Below are 6,671 nucleotides of genomic sequence, written 5' to 3'. Positions count from 1 at the left end.
TGTTTTCCAAGCTATTTCAGTTAGGAATTGTATCATCTGTGTGTGTGTGTGTACTCACCTATTTGTGCTTGCGGGGGTTGAGCATTGGCTCTTTGGTCCCGCCTCTCAACTGTCAATCAACAGGTGTACAAGTTCCTGAGCCTACTGGGCTCTATCATATCTACATTATAAACTGTGTATGGAGTCAGACTCCACCACATCTTCGCTGGTTTCTCTGGTCCCCCCCCCCAGGTTATCGTCCGGTGTGCACCTGTCATCAAGGAGGTGCACCTGTCATCACGGAGGTGCACCTGTCATCAGGGAGGTGCACCTGTCATCAAGGAGGTGCACCTGTCATCAAGGAGGTGCACCTGTCATCAAGGAGGTGCACCTGTCATCAGGGAGGTGCACCTGTCATCAAGGAGGTGCACCTGTCATCAAGGAGGTGCACCTGTCATCACGGAGGTGCACCTGTCATCAAGGAGGTGCACCTGTCATCAGGGAGGTGCACCTGTCATCACGGAGGTGCACCTGTCATCACGGAGGTGCACCTGTCATCACGGAGGTGCATCTGTCATCACGGAGGTGCACCTGTCATCAAGGAGGTGCACCTGTCATCAAGGAGGTGCACCTGTCATCACGGAGGTGCACCTGTCATCACGGAGGTGCATCTGTCATCACGGAGGTGCACCTGTCATCAAGGAGGTGCACCTGTCATCACGGAGGTGCATCTGTCATCACGGAGGTGCACCTGTCATCAAGGAGGTGCACCTGTCATCACGGAGGTGCATCTGTCATCAGGGAGGTGCACCTGTCATCACGGAGGTGCACCTGTCATCACGGAGGTGCATCTGTCATCACGGAGGTGCACCTGTCATCAAGGAGGTGCACCTGTCATCAAGGAGGTGCACCTGTCATCACGGAGGTGCACCTGTCATCACGGAGGTGCATCTGTCATCACGGAGGTGCACCTGTCATCAAGGAGGTGCACCTGTCATCACGGAGGTGCATCTGTCATCACGGAGGTGCACCTGTCATCAAGGAGGTGCACCTGTCATCACGGAGGTGCATCTGTCATCAGGGAGGTGCACCTGTCATCACGGAGGTGCACCTGTCATCAAGGAGGTGCACCTGTCATCACGGAGGTGCACCTGTCATCACGGAGGTGCACCTGTCATCACGGAGGTGCATCTGTCATCACGGAGGTGCACCTGTCATCAAGGAGGTGCACCTGTCATCACGGAGGTGCATCTGTCATCACGGAGGTGCACCTGTCATCAAGGAGGTGCACCTGTCATCACGGAGGTGCATCTGTCATCAAGGAGGTGCACCTGTCATCACGGAGGTGCACCTGTCATCAAGGAGGTGCACCTGTCATCACGGAGGTGCACCTGTCATCAAGGAGGTGCACCTGTCATCAAGGAGGTGCACCTGTCATCACGGAGGTGCACCTGTCATCACGGAGGTACACCTGTCATCACGGAGGTGCATCTGTCATCAAGGAGGTGCACCTGTCATCACGGAGGTGCACCTGTCATCACGGAGGTGCACCTGTCATCACGGAGGTGCATCTGTCATCAAGGAGGTGCACCTGTCATCACGGAGGTGCACCTGTCATCAAGGAGGTGCACCTGTCATCACGGAGGTGCACCTGTCATCAAGGAGGTGCACCTGTCATCACGGAGGTGCACCTGTCATCAAGGAGGTGCACCTGTCATCAAGGAGGTGCACCTGTCATCACGGAGGTGCACCTGTCATCACGGAGGTGCACCTGTCATCACGGAGGTGCATCTGTCATCACGGAGGTGCATCTGTCATCACGGAGGTGCACCTGTCATCACGGAGGTGCACCTGTCATCACGGAGGTGCACCTGTCATCACGGAGGTGCACCTGTCATCACGGAGGTGCACCTGTCATCAAGGAGGTGCACCTGTCATCACGGAGGTGCACCTGTCATCACGGAGGTGCACCTGTCATCACGGAGGTGCACCTGTCATCACGGAGGTGCACCTGTCATCACGGAGGTGCACCTGTCATCACGGAGGTGCACCTGTCATCACGGAGGTGCACCTGTCATCACGGAGGTGCACCTGTCATCACGGAGGTGCACCTGTCATCACGGAGGTGCACCTGTCATCAAGGAGGTGCACCTGTCATCAAGGAGGTGCACCTGTCATCACGGAGGTGCACCTGTCATCACGGAGGTGCACCTGTCATCACGGAGGTGCACCTGTCATCAAGGTGGTGCACCTGTCATCAAGGAGGTGCACCTGTCATCACGGAGGTGCACCTGTCATCAAGGAGGTGCACCTGTCATCACGGAGGTGCACCTGTCATCACGGAGGTGCACCTGTCATCAAGGAGGTGCACCTGTCATCAAGGAGGTGCACCTGTCATCAAGGAGGTGCACCTGTCATCAAGGAGGTGCACCTGTCATCAAGGAGGTGCACCTGTCATCAAGGAGGTGCACCTGTCATCAAGGAGGTGCACCTGTCATCAAGGAGGTGCACCTGTCATCACGGAGGTGCACCTGTCATCACGGAGGTGCACCTGTCATCAAGGAGGTGCACTCGACAATAATGTTTTCAGAGGTTCCACAGGTGCTGGGGTGTTTTATCACAGCTGATCAGTTCGTAAATATCTAGACGTTATACTTTTGTGAATTTGCATTGCCAAGGGGGATAGGGGCGGCAGCCATGTTTTTTTTTCCCCAGTTTTGAGGCGAGTCCTTGAAAGTAAAGCTGTCTCGTGTGGGAGTCCCAGTGTGGGAGTCCCAGTGTGGGAGTCCCAGTGTGGGAGTCCCAGTGTGGGAGTCCCTGTGTGGGAGTCCCTGTGTGGGAGTCCCAGTGTGGGAGTCCCAGTGTGGGAGTCCCTGTGTGGGAGTCCCAGTGTGGGAGTCCCAGTGTGGGAGTCCCAGTGTGGGAGTCCCAGTGTGGGAGTCCCAGTGTGGGAGTCCCAGTGTGGGAGTCCCAGTGTGGGAGTCCCAGTGTGGGAGTCCCAGTGTGGGAGTCCCAGTGTGGGAGTCCCAGTGTGGGAGTCCCTGTGTGGGAGTCCCTGTGTGGGAGTCCCTGTGTGGGAGTCCCTGTGTGGGAGTCCCAGTGTGGGAGTCCCAGTGTGGGAGTCCCAGTGTGGGAGTCCCAGTGAGAGCTCAATAAAGCAAAGATTGCCAGGTTACACTCAATTAGAAATGAGACAATATAATATAAGGAAATATTACCTGTTCAAATTGGTTATTGGTCTTTCAAGATGAATAATGGAAAACAACGTTACTCTGCCTCCATCTCCACCCCTTTTCCTCCCCCTCCCCCCCCCCACCTCAGAGAATTTATTACTAAGAACTATAACCGCTGAACACAACCAACAATATTGTATAGGAAACACAACAAATATTTCTGTCTCGACTTCATGAAAATCGCATGGCGGGGGTCTCTCTAACTACTGATATATTCTAAATCATTTCACTTGAGGTGACGCCAACCGGCTTTTATGACCCTCCCAGACCCAACATGATTCTTCTTGGGAAGATGGGAGAGACAAACCACCCCCAACAATGGGCAGAGTTTCTTTCGCCCTATGCCCCTGTTACCTAGCAGTAAAATAGGTACCTGGGTGTTAGTCAGCTGTCACGGGCTGCTTCCTGGGAGGTGGAGGCCTGGTCGAGGACCGGGCCGCGGGGACACTAAAAAGCCCCGAAATCATCTCAAGATAACCTCAAGATAACCCCCCCCCCCCATGCATCCGGCCTCCAGCTTTGGAAAAATAGTCAGATAGACACTCTCTCTCTTATGATATGTATTAGAATTATTGCTATTATACCACCTAGAAAAGTATTAGAAAATATTCCCCCTTGGGAAAAAATACCGGGAGGTCAGGTTGGGGAAACTGAGAGGTTTTGAAAAGGTTAAGTCTTTTGTGAATTGACGTGACAATACTCCCTTCCCCCCCCCCCCCCGCCCCCATCTCCGTGCTCTTAACTTTGTCAACACAGTCACGTTGGGAATCTGCTTCTTCAGCAGATAATCGCCGTGATGTCTTCTACCTGGTCAAGCTCATGGCCAACATTCTTCGTTTGGTAGTTTTACGGAATTCATCCAAAAATTATATTCATCGGTATTATATTCCACAATAATGTTCAACATCACACATGTTATTGCACACAAAATGTGTTCAAAAGGAATTACTAGAAAAATAGGCAGATGGATCTACGATTTCCTGACTAACAGAATTCATTGTGTAATAGACAAGAAAATAAAATCCAGCCCATCAACCGTGAAGAGCTCAGTCCCCCAGGGTACTGTGCTTGCTCCAGTACTTTTTCTCATCCTCAAATCGGACATAGACAAGGACACAATCTATACTGATTTTGATTGTTGCAGCCGGAGGCGCTTAGTTTATTGTGCACCCCATACCCATCCTGTGAGCGGTAGCGCAAAAAGCATTACAGAAGGCACAAAAGGTCTTTATCAGACCTCATCTTAGATTATTACATAAACAATTTCATCAATCCTTCAAACCTTATAGTTACAATGTCAGCTAGTTACAGAGAAAGTGCTATTACAAGAGCTACATATTTACAGTAAGTCATTATACATTAATGGTAGGTCTTATCGCTAATACATAAAAGTTTGACCAATGGGGATATTACAGTCAAAGGGGAGCTTCTGTTTATTATTATTCTTCACAATTCACTACTTGTTTCTGAATCTCATATGTCGTTCATCTACTGGAAGCGAAATATGGATACAGTGCAAGGATTTCAGGTAATTTATCCATGGTAATAAGATGCCATATCATACAGAGTGAGCTTAGATTTATCTCTAAATGGCTCAATTTTACTACAATCCAAGATATAGTGTTCGAGTGTGTGTCCCTGTCTTTGTCCACACACTTTACACTTTACTTCATCTAGATCCCTATACAAGTCGAACTGCCAGAGATACTTGTAACCAAGTCTTATACGAGCTGTGACAACATCTGTTAGTCAACTTACTTTGTTACTTGCCCCATACACATGTTTTACTTCACACATTTCATTGTGATGAACAATGGACCTGCCAGTTCCAGTTTGCACTGTTCTACTTTCTTCAAATCCATCCAGGAGTTCTCGTCTAAGGAAACTTTTAAGGGACCTATTTGATAACTCAAGATTCCGTTCAATACTGTCTATATTTACTGCAGCCTTAGCAAGGGAGTCAACTTTGTCTTGTTCCTGCATGCCAATGTGAGAAGGAATCCACAACATTTTTATATTTACCCTCTTGCTAAGTATTCTTATATATCTATGTCTAGCTTCCAAGACAAGCACGTTATTACTTGATTGCAAACTGTTTATTGCTCGTAGTGAAGATAGGGAGTCAGAAATAATTAAGCTGTCTACTTCAGTGTTGTTAATAATTTCGAGTGCTACCAGTATCGCTACCAACTCGGGTTGCATTGTGAACGCCCAGTTACTAATTCGGATATTTCTTTGAATTGTGCTGCCATCGGGCTGATGAGCAATAACAGCACTTCCTGCCCTCCCTGTAGCTGTAATGAGTGATCCGTCAGTGTATATGGTCTGTGCAATGTTGTTTTCAGTTTGTATACTGTGAATGTGTTCTATGGTACTTAATTTAGCAGCAAGCTGAGCATGAGGGTTGTTTGTGATTAGTTTTTTGGTGGGGTATGCAGGGGTCAGAATGTTAAAAGGTACTATCTGATAGGGTGGAAGGAAGTGCTGGAAGTGTATCTGTATATACGTATAGTACTGTATCATCCTTTGCAGATGACACAAGGATTCTTATGAGCGTAGACAACATAGAGGACACGGCAAACCTCCAATCAGATGTAAATCAGGTCTTTCTATGGGCTCTTAACAAATAATATGGTGTTTAACGAAGATAAGTTCCAGCTCATGCGCTATGGAAAAAAAACTTAAATATAAAAACGGAAACCACGTACAAAACGCAGTTAAATCATAACTAAGAAAGAAAAAACAATGTAAAGGATCTGGGTGTACTCATGTCGGAAGACCTTACCTTTAAAGAACACAATAAAGTAGCCGTCACAACTGCAAGAAAAATGACAGGTTGGATAACAAGAACCTTTCACACTAGAGATGCTAAACTAATGATGATACTTTTCAAAATGCTTGTGTTCTCTAGAGTGGAGTACTGCTGCACAATGACAGCCCCTTTCAAAACCTGGAGAAATTGCTGGCCTGGAGAGCGTGCAGAGATCCTTTACTGCTAGAATCCACTCAGTAAAACATCTAAACTTTTGGGACCGACTAAAGAGCCTAAATCTGTATTCTCTTGAGCGCAGGCGGGAGAGATACATAATAATTTACACGTGGAAAAATAGTAGAGGGGCTGGTCCCAAACCTGCACACAGAAATAACACCACATGAGACCAGAAGGCATGGCAGGATGTGCAGAATACCCCCGTTGAAGAGCAGAGGTGCAACAGGTACTCTGAGAGAGAACTCTATCAACATCAGAGGTCCGAGACTGTTCAACACGCTTCCACTACACATAAGGGGCATAACTGGCCGACCCCTCACAGTGTTCAAGAGAGAACTGGATAAGCACCTCCAAAGGATACCTGATCAACCAGGCTGTGACTCATACGTCAGGCTGCGAGCAGCCGCGTCCAACAGCCTGGCTGACCAGTCCAGCAACCAGGAGGCCTGGTCAGGGACCGGGCCGCGGTT

At 48.9% G+C, this 6,671-nt stretch overlaps 1 pseudogene; it reads right to left on the bottom strand.

Annotated features, from left to right (window-relative positions):
- Nucleotides 1-376: 376 nt before the first annotated feature.
- LOC138373640 (uncharacterized) lies at nucleotides 377-5,222 on the bottom strand (annotated as a pseudogene).
- Between the last annotated feature and the right edge of the window lie 1,449 nt (nucleotides 5,223-6,671).

The sequence above is a fragment of the Procambarus clarkii genome, chromosome 43 (genome assembly GCF_040958095.1).
Source record: "Procambarus clarkii isolate CNS0578487 chromosome 43, FALCON_Pclarkii_2.0, whole genome shotgun sequence".
Lineage (NCBI taxonomy): Eukaryota > Metazoa > Arthropoda > Malacostraca > Decapoda > Cambaridae > Procambarus > Procambarus clarkii.
This window is presented reverse-complemented; position numbering and strand designations above follow the sequence as displayed.